This window comes from Colobus angolensis, unplaced genomic scaffold, assembly GCF_000951035.1.
Source record: "Colobus angolensis palliatus isolate OR3802 unplaced genomic scaffold, Cang.pa_1.0 Scaffold24, whole genome shotgun sequence".
NCBI lineage: Eukaryota > Metazoa > Chordata > Mammalia > Primates > Cercopithecidae > Colobus > Colobus angolensis.
Window position 1 is genome coordinate 6,764,017 of NW_012115599.1, and position 27,799 is coordinate 6,791,815.

The following is a 27,799-nucleotide window of genomic DNA, read 5'->3' on the forward strand; positions in this document are numbered from 1 at the left end:
TGTAGTCCCAGCTACTCGGGAGGCTGAGGCAGGAGAATGGTGTAAACCCAGGAGGTGGAGCTTGCAGTGAGCTGAGATCCGGCCATTGCACTCCAGCCTGGGCAACATAGCAAGACTCCGTCTCAAAAAAAAAAAAATGGATATACTACAGTAGCTATCTAGAATTTAGAATGTGGAGGGTGTCCATTGGTGTAAAATTTTGCTGGTTGAGAGAGTTAACACATATGAGAGACTAGTGTCAAGAATAGAAAAATGTGTGGCTATTATAAAATAATGCCTCTCTTTGTCTGAATTATTATCATTGACTCTCAAAATGAGAGAGGGGTTATTCTTGAGAATTTTATGCTTAATAATTCTCCCCTTAGAATCGGTAAATAGCAGCATAGAATAATTATATTACATATTATTTCAAGAGCTGATTTTATCAACTTTTCAAGATTTTGAATTCTTATCTACAAAATTTAAAAGAGCTTCATTGACAGTGGTTCTACAATGATCTATAAATTTTCATTTCATGTCTGATAAATTTTCATTTCATGTCTGCATTTGAATTAGGGGGAGAAGAACTGGGAAACATCTATATTGCAATATTTACAATTGACAATGTTAACTGTTAACAATGGAGAATGGAGTCTTTATTTTAATTTTTATTTTAAATTCACAGGTACAAGTCCAGGTTTGCTACATAGGTAAACTTGTGTCATGGGAGTTTTTCGTACAGATTATTTCATCACCCAAGTATTAAGCCTAGTATCCATTAGACTCTCCAGCCTCCGACAAGTCCCAGTGTGTGCTGTTCCCCTCTGTGTTCATGTGTTTTAATCATTTAGCTCCCACTTATAAGTGAGAACATGTAGTATTTGGTTTTCTGTACCTGTGTTAGTTTGCTAAGAATAATGACCTCCAGCTCCATCCATGTCCTTGCAAAGGACATGATCTCATTCTTTTTTGTGGCTGCATAGTACCCCATGGTGTATATGTACCACATTTTCTTTATCCAGTCTCACTGATGGACACTTAGGTTGATTCCATGGCTTTGCTGTTGTGAGCAGTGCTGCAGTGAACATATGCATCTATGTGTCTTTATAATTGGATGATTTAAATTCCTTTGGATATATACCCAGTAATGGGATTGTTGGGTTGAATGGTATTTCTCTCTTTAGGTCTTTGAGGAATCACCACACTGTCTTCTACGGTGGCTGAACTAACTTACACTCCCATGAACAGCGTATATCCTTTTTCTCCACAACCTTGCCAGCATCTCTTATTTTTTAACTTTAATAGTAGCCAGAGAATGGAGTCTTAATGGAATCTTAACAACATCAGAAAAAGAAATACGTTTAGGAGCAGTTGGTCCCATAATTTTTCTGTTCAGAAGGACTCATTTCCTGAATATGAAATATGGTGTTTTATTCTTCTATCCTGTCTCCCAAACCCAAGATAATTCTTCTTAATTTGTTTTATGGCATGGCAACATTTCTGAATAAAAGTTAATACCCCAGTTTTAACTACAGTTTCTTATCAATACCATACATCCTTCCCCATTAATTTTATTCTTAGCACTCTGAGCTCTGCTGCCGGTATGTATTTGTACATTATCAAGATTCAACATGCTGGTCAACTTCTCTGTCACTGTGAAGCTTACCGGGTTCTGGGATGCTATCAATGCCGTGTTCACTAGGTGCCTTTCCTATAGTGTAAATTTAGTCATCAAATTTAGTTATAGTCACTTCCTGGAGGAGGGAGGCAATTAAGCTGTGTGGGTCCAAAGCTGGTAATGACTTCACAATTATAGAGGAACCACAGAGCATGGTGTTCCATGTAAATGATCACAGCAGGTCAACACGACCTTTCAAATGAGAGCCTGCACTTAAGAGATGTAGGACAAGACTTTGTAACTATGTCATTTTAACTTATGTCTCTTGACACTGGGATTCTCTTTGTTAACCTTACCAGCAAGGCTCCTCTTCAATGGAACACTATGAAATATTTTAATTCTAACCACATATTGATTCATCTAATTTCATACTTGAATAGTCATAATTTATCAAATTTATAGAGTTCTGATGTTTAGTTTATGTGGTTTATTTGTTTTATAGCTGAATTCTTTTTCTTTTTCTGAATGGGGTATCTCACAAAAATCTCAGTTAATATGTTCCAACACTGCCACAGGAAGCTCTGTGTGTAATAGCTTTGGATGGTTTCGATTTAATCAAGAGGAAGATGAAAGTGGGTGTCCATTTCTTTCAAATCCTCAGCTCTTTCACCATCCATCATAGTCAATGTGTGGTTACTCAGGACACAGCATTAATGATAGCTGTCAAAATAATAGTCTGTGGGTTAGAGGTCAAGAAAAATATGTAAAAGACTTCAGGGTGAACCAGATGATAAAGTAGCTCATTTAGTCATTTAAATGCTAGCCTAGCATGGTCTTCGTGGGATCAGGGGTTAGTGGAAGCAAGAAGAATAAATGGGGACATCTCCAAGTAGTTTACTCTTGTTAAAAGGGGAAAAAAAGATGATAACAGCATTACCAAACAAGCACACTAGAGGCAATTTTCTTAATTATAGTGCTGAGCCAGCAGTGCACACAGAGTGGGCTTGCTGTTGGTATGAAAGCTTATACTTTCAAATAATATTAACCCTTCTTGGTACTGTACGTCTTAATTAAGATAATTCCTGGAAGTGCTGCCAATGTCAGCAGTTTTACATTTACATTGGTGTTTATAAGCCATTCGTAAGTGAGCTGGGGTCCTGGCACAGTGTCCAAAGTGAGTTACTTTATCAGAGTAACTTTTTCAGCGAATCTAAAGAAAAAGCCTACAACATTTTGTTTTATTTCATTGGTCACCTAATACCACATTACACAAATTCTCAAGAGAGGGAGAGAGAGAGACAGAGAGATCACTTTGGTCCTATGAAATGATCTGAGACAGCAAAAATCATGTCACATGATACATATCAAAAATGCATTTTTTGCTTTTAAATATAGTCTGCTGCCTTCGTTTGGGTTGCTATAACAAAAACACCATTGACTTGGTGGCTTAAACAATAAACATTTATTTATTACAGTTTCAGAAGCTGGGAAGTTTAAGATCAAGGTGCCAGCAGATTTGGTGTCTGGTGAGAGCCCTCTTCCTGACTTGTAGACATCTACCTTCTAACAACATTTTCATATGGCCTAGAGAGACTGTCTGTTACCTGTTTCTTCTTACAAGGGCACTAAGCCCATTCATGAGGGTTCTACTTTCATGACCTAATTACTGCCTAAAGGCTCCACCTCCAAATATCACATTGAGCAATAGGCTTCAACGTATGAATTTTGGGGGACAAATTCAGTCCATAACGGCCACAAATTGGCATTTATAGCCTTGTAGCTCAATTGTTGGATATTGTTAATTAGAATGCATTCTTGTGTATAGTAGATGAAAGTAGTACAGCAATTGCTTGCAGTAATTATACACTGTAAGAATCACTGAAATATCATTTTAACATTTGAAAAGCACTGGCTTAATGTAATTTTTAAATGAATTCTTACATTTGTATATCACTGCAGAGTTCTAAGAAGGAGCTTTTGAAATTGTCCAGATAATAGTATAGTTAATTTATGGTCACTTGAAGATTTACTTTTGAAGAGATCCGTGGTATATAATGTCCATTCAAATTATGTTTCTCTACTTTGTCTAGGTGGAAATGTGAAATGTGGTCTCTAAACCATGGGTTTAGAGAACCCATGGTTCACTAAAGTGATAGGCACATCAAGAATCAAGCAGAGAAATAAATTAAATATTAGTTGAGAAATTTCAATTTCTGAGTATTCTACATCAGGGATCTATAATCAACAATTCTGTGGACAATGGTTACGTCCTCATGATACTGACTCTGGAAGTTACAGGGAAAAATTTTTCTCATGGGCTAATTTACAGAGGCTAGACTCATTCTGTTTATAAATTTGTATTATAGTTTCTGTAGGTCTTTATCCTCTTATACAGATTACATGTTATACTATTTTAAGCACAAGATTTTCAAACATTAGTTTATGAGTCATTTTCAAGCCTTAAATATATTAGCAAACTTTTATTTACAGTTTATCTTTTGAGATTATGAGATAATACAAAATATATCAATTATTTTTTAAAATTGTTTTATGTAAGCAAGATGCCTACTATAAAACAATGCATTTTCCAACTTTATAAAAATGTTTTCATTTTTGTTCATTGTCTTTGCGGGATGGTTAGACTCAGTTATTGTCCCATGAGTCTTCCTTTAAGAGTTTCATCTTTCAAGAGTCTATTTATTGCCACTGACTCTCTAGGACTTTTTGCCAATGACGTCAGAACTATTAGGGAACTGCATTGGTCCTTAATTGTACAATGTGTCCAGAAGCCAGCAATGGCTAAAAGATCTCGGTAACTGATAGAGATGAAAACTTTTCTTTCAACATAAATATGCTCACAAGAAACAAACAATAATAACATTTTTTAAAAATCACAAATAATAATAGTTTCCTTATAGTTTTTAAGACTACACTATTTGATGATATTCTAGAAAAACTTTGGTAGTGTAGTTTACATTTCATAAGTGAGAAAAAAATCAATAGTAGATTTGCTCTTTTTGAAATCCAAACAGAATAAAGAGTATAGTTGGTAACCACACTCAGCCATATCTTTTGAAGATCCATCATTGTTAACACTTTTACCTTTTTTTCATTCCTTATTAAAGTGTGGAGTATTATAGTATCGTACAACATCAAAATTCTAAAGGAAAAAAAACCCCTACGTTCTCTTAGAGGTGAGATAAAGGGACTTAATTGGATGTGATTATCATCATCATTTTTTAAATGAGTACTGTAGTCATGGGTAAAGTATAAAAACAATACTAGGTGTCTCCAAAGAAGATGATGATCTAAGTTAATCTAGGACCTAAGTGCTCTATTTGAACAACAGCAGAAATAATGCCTTATTTACATTTTATAAGTTATAAGGTGATTTAAATCACTTGGGCAGAGTATTTCATTGGAATTTAATAATGGGGGTAAAATTTTGATGGGACATGATGCAATATAAGAATTAGGGCATAGGAAATGACTTAGAAATGCTAAAAATTTGCAGCCAATAATTAACTTGTAGTTAGTCATAAAAGTAATCCATTTCTTATTTATTCTTCTAATCATTTATTCAGTAAGAAGTTATAGAAATTTTTTTTTTTAATTATACTTTAAGTTCTGGGATACATGTGCAGAATGTGCAGGTTTGTTACATAGGTAGACGTGTGCCATGGTGATTTGCTGCACCCATCAACCCATCATCTACATTAGGTATTTCTCCTAATGCTATCCCTCCCCTGGCCCTCCACCTGCAGACAGGCCCCAATGTGTGATGTTCCCCTCGCTGTGTCCATGTGTTCTCATTGTTCAACTCCCACTTATGAGTGAGAATATGCAGTGTTTGTTTTCTGTTCCTGTGTTAGTTTGCTGAGAATGATTTTTCCAGCTTCATCCATGTCCCTGCAAAGGACATGAACTCATCCTTTTTTATTGCTGCATAGTATCTATGGTATATATGTGCCACAAGAAACGCTATTATGTTTTTAACTTTTATATATTTGATGAAAATTGCTTCATGTTTATAATTACATATAACAACAGGATCCCAAATGTTTATAAAATCTTTATTAAGATGGAAAAGAAGACATAAAGATTGTATCAATCAAAAATACAGAGAACAGATCAAAGTTAATCTATTTATTAAATATATGTTCTTTAGCAATAACCTCTCTGAATCAAAGTTTCTTCCTCTGTAAAATGAAGTGAAACCAGCTGATCTTTACTATCAATTTAGGTTGTATTTGTCAACTATAAGATAAGCTGGACTTCCTGGCAGGTGGGCACCTTTTCTGAAACTTGCTAATTCTCCATTTTGCTGATCAAATCCTACCTCAACATGTCTACTGCTCCATGAAGCTGTAAGGATAGCCACAATCTCCAACCTTAGAACAAGATTCAGAAACCTTGACAGGAACTGTACCTTGACCTAAGTGGTCTTGCTCTTCCAAAATATAGTTTGCCAGGCTGATAAGCTTTGATTTATCCTGACTTAGCTAAGGACATTTTCTTTTCCATCCAAAGTGTTCCTGGGAGATACTGCAAGTCTCTATTTAAATGCAGACACCTTCTCTTCTGGCTTCACGTTAAAGTCGGGCTTCTCCTCTTTCTTCTCATTACCCTGTGGACCACTTTAAATCCTATTTGGAACATTATGACCCATAGGCGGAAATAGAATTTACAGTAATGCCAAGGATTAAAAGGAATGAGCCTCTTGTTTAGAGGCTCCAGATACATCATACTGGAGACAGTGAGAGAATGAACACAGTGCTGTTTTAAAGGATGGTGCATCAGTAAGTGTACATTGAGTATAGGGCATGTGCTTAGTGACCTGAGGTGATGTGGGAGAGCTGACGTCAACCATAGGCCTCAAGAATGAGATTAAATAAGCAGAGATTAAATAGGCAGCCACAGCAAATATCCTCTCTACTCATACGTCCTATATGCCCACTTGCCATGAAGATAAGGAGAACCTGACCTGATTCCCACCCTCTTCCTCTCCAGCCTTACCCCCTCCCCTAGACGTGATCTATTGCCACTAGTGACTCCCACATCACAAAACAGTAAGACTGGAAGGGACAATAGAAATGGCATTTTATAGAAGCTGGAGAAGGGCACTGATTTAACCAGGGGCAAAGAGTTAGTTTCTGGCAAAATCACTATGAAACTCAGGTCTCCTTTCTAGTTCAGTCCCAGCTATTCATACTCAGCCTCTCTGACATCAGGGAATTTCCAGAAAATTCTGTAATTCTTCATACCCTGTATTAGGTTTGTAGGGCTACTGGAACAAAGTACCACGAACTGTGTGGCTTATAAAAGCAAAAACATCTTTTCTCACAGTTTTGGAGGCTAGAAGTCCAAAACCAAGGTGTTAACAGAAACATACTCCCTCTGAAGGCTGTAGGTAGAATCCTTCCTCACCTCTTCCTAGCTTTTGGTGGTGGCATTCCTTGCCTTGCAGCTACATGGTTCCAATCTTTGTCATTGCTGTCATATGGCCTTCTCCCCTGAGCGTCTGTCTTCACATCATCTTTCCTCTTTTTATAAAAATGCCAAAGTAGACTAATGGCCCACCCTATTCCAGCATGACCTCATCTTAACCAATTACATCTGCAATGACCCTTTTTCCAAATAAAGTAGCATTTGGAGGTACTGGAGGCTAGGAATTCAACATCATGGTTGGGGGCATTCACACAATTCAACTCGCAACATACCCCCTAGCTTGCAGGCTGAGGCCAACAGTGATGCTGGGAAGAAAGGAGAGTCCAGTACAGTGAGTTCTTCTGGGTATCCCTGTTTCCTTCCCTGGTTCTCTTTGACATTCAGTGTTCCATTAACTAAAAATAGCAAGAGCTTTGCAACCAAGAAAATAGGAGGGATGCTCGTGTCTGTTCCTCTCTTCTCTCTCCCTAAAGCAGCCTATAGTCTCCGGATGGAGAAACCATGGCCCTCCCTTTCCTGTAGTCTTTGCTCACTGATTCCTGTCTCTCCATCAAAAAACATAAACCTCGCTCTCCTGGCCTGGATCACAGTCATTACTCACTGACCAGGAAGAGAACATCACAGTGGCTAATGGAAACTCTCCTCAGCACAAACGATGCAGTTCTCTAATTTGTTTAGCTAAACTACATTAGTCATACTGAAAGTTTTATTATCAGAGTCAAATACAGGAAGCTAGAGCGGACATGCTGTATTTTAAAAAATTAAAGCATTTTTAAAAATAAGCTTGGCATATTGATTAGCTAATTTTCTAAACAAGAGGCTCATTCCTTTTAATCCTTGGCATTACTGTAAATTCTATTTCCGCCTATGGGTCATAATGTTCCAAATAGGATTTAAAACAACAACAACAATACACACATATTTCATGTGAGGTTCTGCTTTAAGATCACCTTTACTGAGATGTTACTGAGTTGGGTTAGAGAGTTGTGGCCCTGGATTTCTGCAGCACCTTGCCATTGTGAATTTGGAAGAATGAACTGTGATTCTTTGCATGAATTGACATAAAAACTTTATACTCATCTATATGATTTTGCATGTTGTCTAAAGCAAACAACTATGGGCAGTTATTTTGTCATTTCTACAGAGGTCACTTTGTTTGACCTGCTTTTTATTTCTTATAGCCTTTTGTAGGAGTGGGCCCTTAAACACCTCTTTCTCTAATTTTAATGCTTTATTGTTGTTACCATTGTTTGTTTATAACAGATAACGAAACACAAGGCCTTTGTCAAGATCTCAGTCAATGCTCTGTGTAATTCATACTATTATTGTGTGTGAGACATATTACATATTACTACCAGTATATTATTTTATAGTGAGCTCACTTGAAATCTTTCCTTCTAAATAGGCCTATTTGTTCATAGCTTCATTTTACCAGATTCACTGTTAATGTTTTCAACGCCTAGCATCGTGCACTTATCATAGTAAGTCTCAAAAATCGATTCCTTCATAGTGAAGAACAAGCAGGCACACTTCTTAGTCAACATTAAAAATTTACTGAATTTCTTTTTCTTGTTTCTAAATTACACCACTTCTACAATAAAGGTTTTACTAGACTTCTATATTGATTAAAAGTTCTCATATAACTGTAACAGAGGAAAAGTCTATGACTTGAAAATTCTCAGATAAACCATCTTACAGGTAAATATTTTAGGTTCAGTGAATTCAGCATATGCTAAACAGAAAGGAATTAAATTGAAAGAAAATAGTGGAAAAGTTTATGTATTTTCTTCCAAAGTTTAACTAAAGTAATTAAATTAGGAAACCAATCACTTTATGTGTGCTCCTGGAGTTTATTTGGGATAAGCCATTTATTTAGTAGATTCTGCATTGCCAAGTTAATTTTTTATGACATTTGCAAGTGGACCAGACAGTGTAACATTACCTCCTTCTCCTTGCATAGAGAAAAAAGAAAAAAAAAAGCAGTACCAAAAATAAATGTCCTAGGCATAGTTCTCACATCATTCAAATTACCCAATTCAATGTTTGAAGCCAGTCTAAATGGCTTTGCCCATCCCTATCACCACCCTCCCACACTGGAAATATGCCTCCAATAAGACATTTTCATGATGAATGACCTAATGTTTATAAAGCACTTAGAGATCCTTAGGCAAGACACTATCTAATTACAAAGCATAGTTCTCATTATTAAATGGAAGCTATTTTCCCCCTGTGTTTTTTGTTATCCATACTATTTCCATGCCATACCCTTCTGATGGTTTCCATTGCAAAGTGAAATCAGCTTCTTACAAATAAAGGTGGGGGCGCATGAGAGCTTAATAATTTTAAGTCACAGTGTGTTGCACATGCCCAGAAAAGCCTAGATCACTTCCAAATTCAAGGACTAATAAAAATTGGAAGCACTCCAGTAATTTTAAATTGCTCTGCACATTGAAGAGTGATTTAAAATCATTGGAGTGATTCAATTTTTTTTATATATGCACTTCAATTTAGAAGTGAGTCAGACAGACAGCATCATTGTGTAGGATAGAAGTCCAAGGCACAGAATTAATGTTTAAAAAGTTAGGAATTAGACCAAAACATAACTGGAGGAAGTAAGAGCAAACAATCACCAGAGTGGACTGGACTGGGCCATTCAGTTGAAGGACCGTGGTGAATTTCTGAACACATTTTCCAAGGCCTGTCCTCATTTTGTCCATGGCCATCTTGTTTTTCTTCTGAACTAATGGTATCTATAGTTTTTTTTTTTTTTTTTTTTTTTTGAGACGGAGTCTCGCTCTGTCGCCCAGGCTGGAGTGCAGTGGCCGGATCTCAGCTCACTGCAAGCTCCGCCTCCCGGGTTTACGCCATTCTCCTGCCTCAGCCTCCCGAGTAGCTGGGACTACAGGCGCCAGCCACCTCGCCCGGCTAGCTTTTTGTATTTTTTAGTAGAGACGGGGTTTCACCGTGTTAGCCAGGATGGTCTTGAACTCCTGACCTCGTGATCCGCCCGTCTCGGCCTCCCAAAGTGCTGGGATTACAGGCTTGAGCCACCGCGCCCGGCCGGTATCTATAGTCTTTATTGCTAATTTATAAATCCATTATATATTTGTTTTAATATTGCTCAGGTTTATATTTCAGTATTGTCATTAATTTTATTTGATCATTTAATTTTCATGTCTTTATGTAGAAATATAACATGAGTCACAAAGATAATCAGCATATGTAACTTAAAATTCTCTAGAGCCACAATTAAAAGAGAAAAATGAAAAATGTGAAATTAATTTTACTAATATATTTTATTTAACCTAATATAGTCAAATACAATTTCAATATTTAGTTAGTATACATTATTTAGATCTTTCACATTTTCACAATTTTTTCTTTGTACTACGTCTTCAAAATCTGTTACATATTTTACATTTAAAGCAGACCTTCATTTGGAGTAGTTGCATTTTAAATGCTTGATAACTGCATGTGGCTAGTGCTACAGTAGATAGTGTGGCAAAAGAATATAAACACCTTGAAGGTGTGAACTAGGTTTTCTGCTTCATTTTATATTTCAGATTTGCATTTCCCATTGCCTTTACCATCTCACTTACTCTGTGACTGTAGTAGTCAACAGTGCACATTTATTAGCATAAAAAACAAAACAAAGTGAAACCAAACAAGCCAGTGATCATTCTTCAGGCCACATGCAGTTTGACAGCACATACTGTACCTGAGCTGCATATGGGATTGAAACAGAAAGCTGACATATGGAGTTTCTTGAAGGCCTAAGGCTGAATTTCAGCATCTATGCGTTTATGCATAAAATTCAAATATGGCAGCGGGAAATATCTCTCTATTAACTATGGCAAAGAGAAGCAAAAACACACAGGAATAATTTTTGGTGGTCACATTGAGCAAGAGTTTATTCACAGCTACGAATAGAGGAGCATCATTTTCCCAATAAAGACTGTTCAGTGATTGGTTCCCATCTCAAGTCTCTGCTGGAAAAGGCATTTTATGCTCTGGGGACAGATTTTTCAGAGCCTCCCAGGCCAGAACATCAGGATATGAGTAAATGCAAAAAAGATGGCACCACACAGTGGATGCATTGTTGGGAAAGCAAATGATTTTACATGACTCACAGCAAAGAAAGGATGTATAAGGCCACGAATGACAGTTTGATGGATAAAGATGAATGGCCAAAGAGAAACCGTCACTTAAAATTCTTCCTTTGGACATTCTTTCATTGAGGAATTTCAGGGAACTACACTGAATTTTTCTCTCCTTTTTCAGTCTTTTGTTTGCCTTATTCTAAGAAAGCAATGTATGTACCTTATTTCGAAAGTGCCAAAAGTAAAAAAGAATAACAAAAGGTTACCTTTATTTCCACCACCCAGAAGAAATCATTATTATTTTGACTTATTTGTTTCTAGTGTTTCTTTTATGGATCTTACATAATTAAGATAGTATTGTACCTTCTTGATTTTACATTTTAATTTGAATATTTTCCTGTATCATGAAAAGCCTCTTAGATCACAACTAACTGTCATATCAACATGTTTTCCATTACAACTGATGCTGTAATGAACGTCTTTGTACTTAAATCCTTTACTGCATTTCAAGTGGTTTGCTTAAAATAGATTACAAAGGGAATTACTGGGTCAAGAATTGTGGACTTTTGTAAGGGTTTTGAAATTATATTGACAAGCTATCATCAAAAAGGCTACATTTTCTTTCTGATAGATATTTCTAAAATGTTTGGCACACAAAACTATATCTTTACACTCTATTTCTAGTTCATTTCCAAACCACTGTCTTAACTCCCATTATGCAGTTTGGTTCATAGTAGTCTGTAAACCCATAAAATGTTGTCAACAACCTCGTGTAATATTCCCATTCCAGCAGCAGTCTGCATTTAGCACCTATTCAAACTATTTGTGAACAGACAGAAAAGGGAAGAGGGCCTTTGGAAATATTTGCCTTTGTTAAAATATATTACTGCTTTAATTTCAGTAGATGTATTAGTGGGAAAACATGTTCTTCCTATATATTCTAAGGAAGGACCATTTGATATTCCTCACTTCTGTTGCCTGGTAAACTAGTTATTTTTTAAGATTTCTAATAACCTAACTTTCCAGACACAAATACTTTACATTTTGGAATTTGTCATTTCACCCTCACAATAACTCTATGAGGAAGACACCACTATCAGTCCCCTTTACTGTTTAGGGGTCTGAGCCTTTGATATTAGAAATAGGTAACTTACTCGATTTATATGGTTATGAAATAACCGACTCAATATTTAAACGCAGAATCCAGAGTCTATTTTGAGAACTGCCTGTTCTTCACTGCTACCACTATGTAGCCCAGAGTGCACACCTCTTTTATGAACATTTTCTAAACCATCTTCATGTGGACTTTTCCCCTTCCTCATTAATATTCCCTCCAGTCCTATACTTTCTCTTTCCTTTGCACCACTAACTTTTTTTTTTATTTTTGTTTTTTATTTTTTATTATACTTTAAGTTCTAGGGTACATGTGCACAACATGCAGGTTTGTTACATATGTATACATGTGCCATGTTGGTGTGCTGCACCCGTTAACTCGTCATTTACGTTAGGTATATCTCCTAATGCTATCCCTCCCCCCTACCCCCTCCCCACAATAGGACCTGGTGTGTGATGATCCCCTTCCTGTGTCCAAGTGATCTCATTGTTCAATTCCCACCTATGAGTGAGAACATGTGGTGTTTGATTTTCTGTTCTTCCGATAGTTTGCTGAGAATTATGGTTTCCAGCTGCATCCATGTCCCTACAAAGGACACGAACTCATCCTTTTTTATGGCTGCATAGTATTCCATGGTGCATATGTGCCACATTTTCTTAATCCAGTCTATCACTGATGGACATTTGGGTTGATTCCAAGTCTTTGCTGTTGTAAATAGTGCCACAATAAACATATGTGTGCATGTGTCTTTACAGCAGCATGATTTATAATCCTTTGGGTATATCCCCAGTAATGGGATGGCTGGGTCAAATGGTATTTCTAGTTCTAGATCCTTGAGGAATCGCCATACTGTCTTCCACAATGGTTGAACTAGTTTACAGTCCCACCAACAGTGTAAAAGTGTTCCTATTTCTCCACATCCTCTCCAGCACCTGTTGTTTCCTGATTTTTTAATGATTGCCATTCTAACTGGTGTGAGATGGTATCTCATTGCGGTGCACCTCTAACTCTTATTTGCACATATCTGTCTACTAGCTAACTGTAAGCTTCTTGAGGGCGAGTTGGTACCTGATCATCGTCATATCTCTGCTGCCTAACAGTGCCAGGCATCAAATAGGAGCTCAAGAAATATCCATTGAATAAATGGTGTGAACAAAACATCTTGGAAGAGAGTCTTAAGATGACATCTTACAATACCATTCTTTTAAAGGTATGGAATTTTTCCAGAGTACATGGCCTCGTTCTTATGAGCACAGTTTAAAATAAGAGCCCAAAGAAAAGGGACTGAATTGTTTAGTATTATGAGAACCTTAGGCTACTAAAATGACATTTAGGCTACTCTGGGTTATATTTGGCCTGTAATGCAGAACAAAATATTCAGGCAATAATGTTTAAAGATTTACTAACTATTGTAAACCAACAGCCTATTTTTTTTAAAACAAGTCTAAATTGATGTATAATAACTTAGAGCTCCTGTGAAGCTTCATGGTTTCAATTGTTTTACTTTGATTTTTTTTTTCTCAAAGTACAGCCCAGCAGCTCTGAACCCATACAAACCAATACAAAAAAGGGGTTTGCATAGAATCTTTGGAAACTGATAATGTGTAGTATGCACAGCTTTATTCAGCAACTCTAGGGGGCAAATAGATCCATTATTCCAATCTACCACATTAAGAAAAATAATGGCTCCTCAGGCAGTTGGAATAAAATGTGAAAAACTAAATAGCAAGGAAACTATTTAATGACTGGTGTATGTTTAGGACTTCTGTGTGTTTACAACCTCTGTTTTTTTTTTTTTTTCTTTTCTTTTTTTTCTTCAGAAGGATGGATATGTTCTTTGTAGAGAAAAGAAGTTGTGTAAAACCCCAAATGCTTAGGTTAAGACCCAGAGATGATAAAATGTCTTCCTCACAGAGCATTCCTACATTTAAAAAAACGGTTTTCACCACAATGACTGACAAACAGACCATTATACAGTTTTGGATGGAATGATACATCTTTAATAATGCACCTATTTTACTCTTGTATTTAATATATATAAAAAGGATCACTTTGAGATTTTTAATACATTCTTTGATTTTTATCCTTGTTTCATGAGAACTATTAGCACTAGTATTTATTTTTATTTATTTCAATGTTTGTGGGTACATAAAAGGTGTACATATTTATGGGTTATATGAGATGTTTTGATACAGGTATGCAATGTGAAATTAGCACATCAGGGAGAATTGGGTATCCATCACTCCAAGCATTTATCCATTGAGATGCAAACAATCTAATTATATCCTTTATTTAAAAATATACAGTTATTATTGACTATAATCCTTCAGTTGTGCTGTCAAATAGTAGGTCTTATTAATTCTTTCTAATTATTTCATTTCTTACCCATTAACCATTCCCACCTCTCCCCCAGCCCCCCACTACCTTTCCCAGCCTCTGGTAACAATGCTTCTCTCTATGAGTTCAATTGTTTTGATTTTTAGATCCCACAAATAAGTGAGAACATGAGATATTTGTCTTTCTGTGTCTGGCTTATTTCACTTAACATAACGATCTCCAGTTCCATCCATGTTGTTGCATAAGACTGTATCTCATTGTTTTTGATGGCTGTTACACATATCCACATGGTGAATATGTACCATATTTTCCTTATCCACTTGTATGTTGAGGAACACTTAGGTTGATTCCAAATCTTGGCTATTGTGAACAGTGCTGCAACAAACATAAGAGTGTAGATATCTCTCTGATATACTGATTTCCTATCTTTTGGGTATATATCCAGTACTGAGATTGCTGGATCATATAATAGCTCAATTTTTAGTTTTCCGAGAAACCCCCAAACTGTTCTTCATAGTGTTTGCACTAATTTACATTCCCACTAACAGTGTACAAGGGTTGCCTTTTCTCCACATCCTCATCAGCATTTCTTATTGCCTGTGTTTTGGATATAAGCCATTTTAACTAGGATGAGATGATAAGCAGTTTTGATTTACGTTTCTCTAATGATCAATAACATTGAGCACCTTTCCAAATGCCTGTTTGCCATTTGTATGTCTTCTTTGCAGAGATATCTATTAAAAATTTTGCCCATCTTTTGATCAGATTATAAGATTTTTTTCCCCATAGAGTTGTTTGAGCTCATATATTCTGGTTGTTTATCCCTTGCCACATGGGTAGTTTGCAAATATATTCTTCCATTCTGTGGGTTGCCTCTTTACTTTGTTGACTGTATCCTTTGCTCTGCAGCAGCTTTTTAACTTGATGTTATCCCATTTGTCCATTTTTGCTTTGGTTGCTTGTGCTTGTGGGGTATTGCTCAACAAATTTTTGTCCAGACCAATGTCCTGAAAATTCTCCCCAATGTTTTCCTGTAGTAATTTCAAGGTTTGAGGCTTTAGATTTGTCTTTAATCCTTTTCTATTTGATTTTCGTATATGGTGAGAGATAAGGGTCTAGTTTCATTCTTCTACACATGGATATCCAATTTTCTCAGCATCATTTATTGAAAAGACTGTCTTTTCTCCAGTGTATGTTTTTGGCACTTTTGTCAAAAATGAGATAACTGCAGGTGTGTGGATTTGTTTCTGGTTTCTCTATTCTGTTCCATTGGTCTATCCGTCTGTTTTATTGCAAGTACGATACTGTTTTGGTTACTGTAGCTCTGTAGTATAATTTGAAGTCAGGTAATGTGATTCCTCTAGTTTTGTTCTTTTTGCTCAGGAGAGCTTTGGCTATTCTTGTTCTTTTGTTGTTCCACATAAATTTTAGTATTTTGTTTTTCTGTTTCTGTGAAGAATGTCGTTGGTATTTTGAGAGTGATTGCATTGAGTCTCTACGTTGTTTTGGGTAGTATGAACATTTTAACAATAATGATTCTTCCATTCCATGAACATGAAATATTTTTCCATTTTTTGGTGTCCTCTTCAATTTCCTTCATCACTGTTTTTTAGTTTTCATTACACAGATCTTTCACTTATTTGGTTAACTCCTAGGTATTTAATTTGACGTGTGGCTATTGTAAATGGGATTATATATTTTTCTTTCTTTTTCACATTGTTCACTGTTGGCCTAAAGAAATGTTACTGATTTGTGTATGTTAATTTTTTATCCTGCAACTTTACTAAATTTGTTAATCAGTTCTAATCACTTTCTTGTGGAGCTTAGGTTTTTCCAAATATATGATTATGTCCTCTGCAAACAAGGATAATTTGACTTCTTCTTTTCCAGTTCAGATTGCCTTTATATCTTTCTCTTCTATCATCTCTCTAGCTAGGACTTCCAGTTCTATGTTGAATAACAGTGTTGGCAGGGTCATCCTTGTTGTTTTCCTGATCTTAGAGGAAAGGCTTTCAGTTTTTCACCCATTCAGTATGATACTAGCTGTGGGTCTGTCATCTGTGGCTTTTATTATTTTGAGGTGTGTTCCTTCTAGACCCATTTTTTTGAGGGTTTATCATGAAGTGATAGTGAATCTTACCAAATGCTTTTTCAGCATCAATTGCAATGATCATATGGCTTTTATCCTTGATTCTGTTGATACGATGTATCACATTGGTTAATTTGTGAATGTTGAACCATCCTTGCATCCTAAGGATAAATCCTACTTTGTCGTGATGAATGATCTTTCTAATGTATTGTTGAATTTGGTTTGCTAGTATTTTGTTGAGGATTTTTGCATCAGTATTTATCAGAGGTATTGGCCTACTGTTTTCTTTTTTTGATGTGTCTTTGTCTAGTTTTTGTATCAGGGTAATACTGGCCTCATAGAATGAGTTTGGAAGTATTCCCTCCTCCTGTATTTTTTCAGAATAGTTTGAGTAGAATTGGCATTAGTTCTTCTCTGAATATTTGGTAGAATTCAGCAGTGAAGCCAGTCGGGTCCTGGGCTTTTCTTTATTGGGAGACTTTTTATTGTTGCTTCGATCTTGTTAGCTGTTATTGGTCTGTTCAGGTTTTGGATTTCTTCCTGGTTCAATCTTGGTAGGTCACACATAACTAGAAATTTGTCCTTTTCTTCTAGATTTTCCACTTTATTGGCATATGCTTGCTTATAGTTGGCACTAATGATTCTTTGAATTTCTACAGTGTCAGTTATAATGTCTCCTTTTTCATTTCTGATTTTATTTATTTGAATCTTCTCTTTTTTTCTTAGTCTGGCTACATGTTTGTCAATTTTGACTTCAAAAAACCAACTTTTTGTTTCATTGATCTTGTGTATTTTTTTCATTTAAATTTCATTTATTTCTGCTCTGATTTTTATTATTTCTTTTCTTCTACTAATTTTGGGCTTGGTTTGCTCTTGCTTTTCTAGTTCTTTAAGACACATCATGAGATTGTTTATTTAAAGTTTTTCCTCTTTTTTGGTGTAGGCACCTATAGCTACAAATTTACCTCCTGGAACTACTTTTGCAGTATCCCTTTGGTTTTGGTATGTTGTATTTCCACTACCATTTGTTTCAAGACATTTTTCAATTTCCTTAATTTCTTCATTGACCCAGTGGTCATTCAGGAGCATATTGTTAAATTTCTGTGTATTTTATAGTTTTCAAAATCCCTCTTGTTATGAATTTCTAGTTTTATTCCACTGTGGTCAGAGAAGATGTTTGACACTTTAAATTTTTAAAAATGTTTTATGACTTGTTTTGTGACCTAACATATGATCTATTCTTGAGAATGATCCATGTGCTGAGGAAATGAATGTATATTCTGCAGCACTTGGATGAAATGTTGCTTAAATATCCACTAGATCTATTTGGTTTATAGTGCAGATTAAGTCTGATGTTTGTGGATTTTCTTTCAGGAAAATCTCAATGCTGAAAGTGGGGTGTTGAAATTTCCAGCAATTATTGTATTAGGGCCTACCTTTCACTTTAGTTCAATAATATTTCCATAATATGTCTGGGTACTCCAGTGTTGGGTGCACATATCTTTAAAACTGTCATATCCTCCTGAATTGCTTCCTTTATCTTTATACAGTGACATTCTTCGTCTATTCTTATAGTTTTTGTCTTGAAATCTATTTTGTCTGATATAAGTATAATGACTCCTGCTCTTTTTTGGTTTCCATTAGCATATTTTTTCCATCTCTTTATTTTCAGTCTATGTGTGTCTTTATAAGTAAAATATATTTCTTGTAGTCAAGAGATTAATGGCTCTTAACTTTTTCATCCATTTGGCTAGGACTTCCAGTATTAGCTGATTGGAGAATTTAGCTTATTTACATTCAGCATTATTGTTAATAAGTGAGGACTTACTCCTGCCATTTAAAAATTTGTTTTCTGATTGTTTTGTGATCTTCTCTTCCTTCCTTCTTTCTTTCATTCCTGTCTTCCTCTAGTGAAGGTTCTTTTCTCTGCTGACATGATTTATTTCTTGCTTTTTACTTTTTTTAATCCAGTGTATGTTTTTTGGCTTGAGGTTACCATGAGGCTTGCAAATACTACCTTATAAACCATTATTTTAACTTGATAACAGCTTAACATTATTTGCATAAACAAACAAACAAGCTAAAAGAAAATTAATAAAACTCCCTTAATTTCATCTACCCACTTTTTAGCTTTTGATTTCTATTTATATCTTATTGTACTATGTTTTGAAAAGTTATTAAGTTGTAGTTATTATTTCTGATTGGTTCATCATTTAGTCTTTCTACTGAGGATAAGTGTAGTTTACACACCACAGTTACAGTGTTAAAATATTCAGTGTTTTTCTGTGTACTTACTATTACCAGTAAGTTTTGTACCTTCAGATGATTTATTGCTCATTGATGTCCTTTTCTTTGTGATTGAAGTACTCCTGTTAGCATTTCTTATAGGACACGTCGGGTACTGATGAAATTCCTCAACGTTTGTTTGTCTGAGAAAGTCTTTATTTCTCCTTTATGCTTGAAGGGTATTTTCACCAGAAATGCTATTCTAGGGTAGAAGTTATTTTCCTTCATCACTTTAAAGATGTCATGCTACTCTCTCCCGGCCTGTAAGGTTTCTACTGAAAAGTCTGCTGCCAGAGACATTGGACCTCCATTGTATGTTGTTTCTTTTCTCTTGCTGCTTTTAGTATTCTTTCTTAGTCTTTGACCTTTGGGAGTTTGATTATTAAATGACTTGAGGTAGTCTTCTTCGGGTTAAATCTGTTTGGTGTTTTACCTTCTTGCACTTGGATATTGGTATCTCTTTCTAGGTTTGGGAAATTCTCTGTTATTATCCCTTTGAATAAACTTTCTACCTCTGTCTCTTTCTCTACCTCTTCTTTAAGGCCAGTAACTCTTAGATATGACCTTTTGAGGTGATTTTCTATATCCCATAGGCATTCTCCATTGTTTTTTATTCTTTTTTCTTTTGTCTCCTCTGGCTGTGTATTTTCAAATAGCTGTTTTCAACCTCACTATTTCTTTTTTCTGCTTGATTCATTAAAGTACTCCTATTAAAGGACTCTGATATATTCTTCAATATACCAATTATCTTTTACAGCTCCAGAATTTCTGCGTCATTCTTTTTTATAATTTCAACCTCTTTCAATTTATCTGATAGAATTCTGAGTTTTCTCAGTGTTACCTTGAATTTCTTTGCATTTCCTCACAAAAAGCTATTTTGAATTCTCTGTCCAAAAGATCACATATCTCTGTTTCAAGCAAGGTTTGCAAGCACTCAAGTTCAGACCACTAGGATGTGCAGTGTTCCCTGTGGGTGGGCATCATCTGAGTTTGGTCTGTTTTTCCTTTCTGCACTAACAGGGCAGAACTGAGTTCAGTGCCTCACAATTGCTGTTTTCCCTCTCCCAGCACCCAGAGATGCTCTTCACACCAGTCCATGGCTGCTAGGGGTGGGAAGGGGTGGTGTCAATGATTCAGGACTGTTTTTTAAATCTCTTCAGTTCCTCTTCTAGAGATATGAAGTTAAAACCAGGTACTATGAGTGCTCACTTAATATTTGGTTCTTATGAAGGTGTTTTTTTCTGTGTAGATAGTTGTTAACTTGGTGTCTTGCTGGGGGTGGTGGCAGGAACAATTGGTGGAACTTTCGATTCCACTATTTTGCTCTGCCTCTCCTCAGCACTAGTATTTATACTTAGTACCTTTTCTTTCTACTAAAGCCTTTCAACACCCAGGTGAAAATAATATAGGAAAAATGCATTTGAACATGAAAACAACTATTTAAAGGTATGGTTAGGAATTTTGTGCATATATTGTTATACATATACATTATATGTACATACATGTACATTCTTATATATATTTTATATTTATATATGTTGTGTGCATATATACATATGTGTGTGTACTCAACATACTTGTAAGTATACTTATAAGTGTTCAAAGTCGTTTTCCCATGTACAGTTTCCCTTTCTCTTTTATATCCCCATCATGTCCTATACTTTATTTTCAGAGGTATACTATTTGCAACGTTTACTTAAACAAAGAAAAACGTTTTTCTCATTTTTTTATGAAATGATATTATACTTGCAATAAGATGCATCAACTTTAGTAGAAACCCGAAATATTTTTCTAATAACTCATCATAGTTATGCTCCATATGACAAAAATGAAATTTGAATGCTTGTAGTGGCTTCAGGTGGTGGCTGTGCAGAGATGGGGAATGCTGGGTCAGTCCTAGATAAAGGTGAATGGCCAGCAGTACAATCTGCGACTAAATAGCCACATTCAGAAGAAAAAGTGCCAACTGGTATTGAAAGTTTATGAAGTGCCACCAAGAAGATGTTCTGAAAACTGTAGTTTAATGAAAGATTGAAATGAACAGATAAAGAACTTGGTTAGATTACAGGAAACTGGCTTCAGGTACTTCATAGAAGTTTTTCCTAATGATTTTATCTTGTTTATGCACTTTATCTATCCAATTGTCAGCCTTTGTGTTGGATTAAATGTACCACTCATGTTAAAGTTGAATCTCAGGGTAAAAATCTCTCCAAATCAACCATGTATTTGCGTTCTGTTTTGGAACCATCAGAAGTCTAGTTCAATTCAGCCCTTGTTAGTGTGGAGTCAGGGTGCTGGTTTTCAATAGAAACTAGGATCACACCCTGATGCAGGGTGTGTGGGGTTATCCTGGAACAGCAGGACAGCAAGATTCAGGATGGAAAACCATGCATGGGAACCACAGTGGAGCAGATGGCTTCTATGTAGCAATCACTGCTTTGCTGGGATTGTCAGATAAACCAGGGATGGCTCAGACTTGGCCTTTCCCTAAGGAGGCATTGCTTATAGATGGTAAATATTTCACCAGCATTCAGCTGCTAAAGTGGGGTCAGGAAGGTCAACTGGAGCTTTGAGAATTTCTAGATGAGACTGAAGGTATCTCAGGGAATTCAATAGTAAGGGGTGAGGTGGAGCAGCAAAGAAAAGAACCAAAAGGAAGTGTTCTGGATCCTCCATTCCTACTTCAACTAGGGCAACTCCACATCATATTTCACTTAAACAAAGAAATTTACCTTAAAAACTACTCTAAGTACCTATGCTTTAGATGATTATTTATGTGAACACCGAGGTAGGGGCACATACTTTGCTGACATTAAAAATGATCATTGCTGGTTAAACTGCTTTGAGGAATTAGCAGGTTTGTTATAGGAAAAATCAAGACAGATCAACATATCTTGTGGTGTCTGGACAGAGCTAACCCTGTGCAACACAGACCTCAGTGGACCCTGATATCTTCTTGGTAAGTAGATGTGGCACAATTGAGGTTAAAATGTGGTGGCAGCACAGGTTGCAGAGGGAGGCAGGAGTCATCGAGTATCACAGTTGCTGAGGAAGTCCTAGTATTGAAAAGCATGCAATGAGGGCTGGCTATAATCCAAACACACTGGATAGTGCTGGTTGCTCATATTCAGGGGGTCTAACCATCTTATAACACTGGGCTAGATAAAGGATATATGGATTTCTGTAGCACGGCGATATGCTCAGGAACTGGAATTCAGGCAAACTCAAATTCCAACTGCTTACGTTTGGAAAGTATTGACTCAGCTTCACAGAATCAATTGGTAATGTAAAGCTATGTAATAAAATAGGCTAAGAAATTATACAAGAATACCATATGTATTTCAGCACTCAGGAATACAGAAAACTTTATTCAATAACCTCTAAAAGAAGATAGGATTGTGGCATCATGAGATAGGAGTTTTACGTCTGTTATGTCAGTTTAGTCTCAGGTATCAAGTTCATGGGCCTTGAGTCATCCAGGGATGTCTAGTCCTTGAGTGTTGGATCACCAACCTACTGTGAAACTGTGCTTCCAAATCTTACACAGCACAACTGGGTGGAGGTTTCTGTTGACATTCTCCAGTGGCATGCATTGGTCTTGAATAGGGTGATCAGTGTCTCAACAGAGTGAACAGAAAAAGCCGAAATCATTGCAGATAAAGTCTTAGTTTAGGTGTTAGAAAGATGATCGTTTTACATTTTGCTATTAAGTGTATAGTGAAAAGCATGAAAAACACATTCTCTATTGTTCGTGGATAATTTTCCTGTTCAAGTTTTTAACTTTTAAAAATTTTCATAAATATCTTAAAGTGATTTTAGATATCTTTATGACTAGAAAGATCATAAAATCATAGAGGTTTCAAGCTCCTCTTTTGGCTTAGATGTTAAACAGACCTGGGTTTCATCTATATAATGTAAGAATGCATGAGGTATCTAAAATATCCAAACTCGTAGAAGCAGAGAGTAGAATGGGGGTTTCCGGGGCTGGGAGAAGGGAGAAATAGAAGGTTGCTACTCAGTGGGGATAACATGTCAGTTATGCAAGATAAATAAGTTCTAGAGATCTGCTGTACATCGTATCTATAGTTAATAGTGTTGAATTGTACACTTAAACATTTGTTAAAAGTATAGATCACATGTTAAATATTCTTCCTAAAATAAATGAATGAACAAATAAATAAGCAAGTAAACAAATAGAAAAAGAAAAAATGAATTCAATGACGACTGAATAGGAAGAGGTAGAAGTTTTGGATAATTCCCATAAAACCTCTCAAAGAACTCCAAGAAACCAAGCAAAGACATGGTTCAGTGGCTATGAATAATTTATCCTCTTGAGTCAGAAGCTGTACCTGTTTGCTCTAGTACAGATTTTTGGCTAAAATAAGTTATTCTTTGTAAATGAATCAAAAATATTACAGTGAGCTAGCTGGGAGTGGGCAGATTTTGGTAAAATAATGTCATGTTCAACATAATGCAGAAAGTGGAAACAAAGAAATACAGTAGCATGTTTAGTTTGTACCATATAATTCAGTAATCATGTTAAGAGTATGACCAATAATCTCTTACCAGCAGTAGTTACATTTTGTGAGCTGAAAAAGTACAGCCAGACAGCAAGTGGGAAGTTAGTACTGAACCCATATCAAGGAAGTTCTAAAATCTAGTGTGAGGCAGGTGTTGAGGTCAGTGAAAGGACTATATTTGGGTATCAGAAGATGGAAACCTAGGTTCTTTGCAGGAAACCCTCAGCCAATTCTCTCACATTACTTTCTGCTTCCATAGGATTATTATGATTTCATTTCCCTCATGCATAGCAACTGTTGTCCAAAGGCACTGCTTTTGTTCTGCAACACTGCTTAGTTTCCAACACTCACATTCACAATTGTTCCAGGATCATCAAGTTAAGAAACTTTTGATGAGGCCACAAGGATCACAGCCATGTTTCAAATATGTCCTCACATGTACATTAAATATTGTTGCATATTTCTTGTCACTTTCCAAGTCCCTAAGGCTTTGGTGATATCTTCTCTTCATTTATCTCATATTACAAAAGAATTGCCTCTCAAATACCACCATAATTATTGACTTCCATAATGACCACTTTAATTGAAATCATTTGGGATTTCCCAAAGGTAGTCATTCAAGAGCCATATAAATAAATGACCTATTAGCGGATTTAGAATGCTACACGTTATTAACAAAGTGAATTCCTCTTTCATCCGTCTACCACCCCAAAGATTATAGCATTTCAGCAGAAACAAATCTGTTTCTCTTCAAGATTCCATCAACTAACACTTAAGCTTACCTACTATAGACCTTACTAAAACACACCTCCTGCCAGGGTTATTAGTAATTCAGAGAGTTTGTACGTGAGCTTGGTTATCATTCACAATACAAAGATTAATTGTTCTTAGAATCGGAGATTGTTAATGAACCCTAAAATTTTCATCTAAAGCCCTTATTTCACAGATACCCTAATGAATTGGCAGGCCTTATGATCCTAAGTGGGATGTTATAAAAATATTCACTCTTTGCTAAGGAGGATTTAGAACCAATTACCTTAAAATACTTTTAACCAGAACTTTGCTAATAAGACTCATAATGAACTATTTTTGTGTTACATTTATATGGAGAAACAATTTCTAATTATTCATCTTTTCAACATATTTATTGAAGGCTTTGTTATGTGTAAAGTATTGTTCTGGGTTCTAAGATCAGGACTTTTTTTCTTTTTTTTTTTTTTACAAAGAAATAATTCTAGCATATGTCCTAGTATACTGGTACAACTTTATTTATATTATCTCTCACTGAGTGGAGAAATTAAGTTGATTTATTTTCTCAAAGTATTTCAGCAAGAATACTGAAACAGAAAGTGATTACTGTGAATTCGTAACAACAATAACACAATTAACCACCATTCCTAGTGACCAAAATGCTCCACCTTGGGTTAATCACAATTTTACTTTATTTGGCTACAGAGAACCTAAAGGATTTTGTGGGCTAATTGTAGGTCTTGAAGTAACTAAGGAAATGAAAAAGACACACTGGAGTAAGTAGGTGCTCACGTAAGCTACTCATATCTCTTACCTCTTTCTTTCAGAAATACAGATGTGGTTATAGTATTGAATTATACCACTCATTATTTAATTCAAGGATAATTTACCTTATCAGGTTCTTCAGTGCTGGATGGTCTATAGGCAAAATTCCTACTGCTTTTTATATGAGTAAGACAAACTATAGAGCTTAGGTGAGGTCTTAAACTTCGTAACATAAATGAACAAACTGTCTTTTAGATATTTACTGATACCATGTGATAGGTTATTCAGATTCCTACTTAACAGCACATTAACTTATTTTACTTTTGCGTATACGCTCAGCTGAACTGACCAGTCACTAAGAGTTTTGCATGGAATGTATATTTACCACCACCACTTCCTATACAATAAATAATTAGCCAAGTCTAGCCAATATGACCAATGTCATCAAAAGGGTACCAAAATGCACTGAAATATTTGTCTACAGAATGATCTGCTATTCAAAGATCCTAAAGTTTCAGGCAGGTTTGCTGACAGAATGGAACATAAAACTTAAAAAAAGGACTATGTTTTCTGAGATATGTCAGCATAAACTCATGATTTTGTTTCAAAAGTTTTCCTGAATTTAATACTTATTAATTTTACACGCATGAGATTGGAACTGTATTCCTTGTTCTACCTGTGAGTATTTTTTTAAACAGTAGCAGATAACAGCTCTTTCCAGATATAAAAGGGAAATTTTAAACGTACATTACTTTATCATACTGTTATTTGATGTTTATCTTTCTCTAGTGCTTGTTGTTCCTGTGGTTGCTGATTATTCTTATTAAATACATAGATTTATGCTTAGGTGTTTTGGTAGTGTGAACAATGAGCAAAGGATTGATTTACCTTCAAATGATCATTTGTTATGAGTTGCACAGAACATTACATTCATGTTAATTTTGTATAAGCCTAAGCTTTTCACATTTCTTGTAGTCCTAATATTCATTGTGCTTTTATCAGGAGAAGAGGAGATTGCTAAAATGAAATTTCTTAAAATTGAAAATATGAGTTTTCCTAAGACCTTATTCTTGGGAGAAATATGCAGACATTACTCAAGCCAACAGATAATCTTCCTTTACAAATTGGGTCAGGAAATGTCTGTCCCACTCCAAAAAGAAACACTTAAGAGAGTGAAGGATGATTATGCAAAAATTCACATGAAACTTTTTTCTGAATGTTTGATTATGTGCCAGAGGAGAACAGCATTAGAAGGGTCAACTCAGCAAGACAGTAAGAACATTTACTTTTTACAGCAAACACCACATTTAAAAGCACATTCTACTCAGAGGGTCCAGTGCCTCCAACTCAAGTTAAAAGTGGTTGGCTTAAGAAAATCGTGGCTGCCTAAGTCTCTCTCTATGTATACACAATCTTAAATAACAAACAAGATCAACAGGATCTTGCTTAATAAAAGCACACAGGATCCATGCCTTCAGCATTACTACTAGAAACTGAGAATATCATAAACTTTGCATTGCATGGAAGTAGAGAAATACATACAAAATTCGTCAGAGCTTCCTTTGCCTCTACAAGTCTGTGGGTGAAGAAAACAGGGAGGAGGGGAATCCTTGGTGACTACATGTGAAAAAGTAGATAGGATTCAATGTCATCAATGAAGCATAGGCAAAATCAACCTCAGAAAGAGAAAGACCAATACCGAGCACAGACCTGGGCCTGAGTGGTTCACTACATCATTTACAGAAAAAGGGCTTGAATATGAGGAAGAGTAGAGGTTGAAGCCTAAAAGAAGTATTGTTTCTAGGAGATATAGACATAAATAAAGGGTGTGACACTTGAGATTCGGCAGTGAAAAGAAAGAATGAAGTAGGAGAAAAATTAAGGAGGCTGATAAAATGACAGAGAACCTTAAGCAGCAATTTATAATGTACATATAACAGTTATGGATATTTTTGAGTCGAATAAAATTAGAAACCCTGATAGAAGGATATTTTAACATTCCATTCTTAGTGCAAAACACATCAACTGTATTAAAATATGAGTAAAGATGTAGCAGAACTAAACAAAATAAGTAAGGTAGATTTTTTGGAAATATATCAAACACTATGCCATAATAATTGAGAATGAGGCTTCTTGTCAAGTGCATACAGAATATTCACAACAATTGATCATATAAGTTGCTCAGAAAATTTCATGAATTTCAAAACATTTATAAAATCAACATGTCTGATTCAATGAAATAAAGCTTAAAATTAAACTAAACCCATTCTGTTTGGAAATTAAAAAAAAAAAAAACCTTTACCTTAAGTGAAGGAAGAAATGCAAACAAAAATTAGAATACTAAAAAATAATATGAAATACTATACATTTGAATCCAAGTGATAGATTTAAAGCAGCAACCAGGAAACCATTTATAGTTTTGAACACCAATATCAGTAAAAATTTAAAAATAAAAATAAATGAATTTGATTTCCAACTTAAAAATCTAGAAAAAGAAAAAGTAACAGTAAGAAGCATAAGGAAAGAATCAATAAAAAAAGAACAGAAATTAATGAAGTAGAACATAGTAAAACAGTAGATCAATTTAATAAACCAAAGTCCTGTTTCTTTGAGAAAAAGTATTTAAAACACACACACAAGCCACAATTTAATCAAGAAATGAGAGAAGCACAGATATACAAAATAAGAAATTACAAAGAACTGGGTGGAGCTCACAGCAGCTCAAGGAAACCTGCCTGTCTCTGTAGACTCCGCCTCTGGGGACGGCTCAGCTAAAAAAATAACAGGGGAAGC

At 35.5% G+C, this 27,799-nt stretch overlaps 1 long non-coding RNA gene across 1 annotated transcript in view; it reads left to right on the plus strand.

Moving 5' to 3' along the window:
- The window catches only part of LOC105514128, a 94,805-nt gene that overhangs the window by 43,673 nt on the left and 23,333 nt on the right, over positions 1–27,799 (plus strand). The window contains exons 4-6 of the long non-coding RNA XR_001002136.1: positions 3,073–3,123; positions 20,049–20,163; positions 21,840–21,930. This is a non-coding gene — a long non-coding RNA (uncharacterized LOC105514128). The remainder of the gene's footprint in view (positions 1–3,072; positions 3,124–20,048; positions 20,164–21,839; positions 21,931–27,799) is intronic.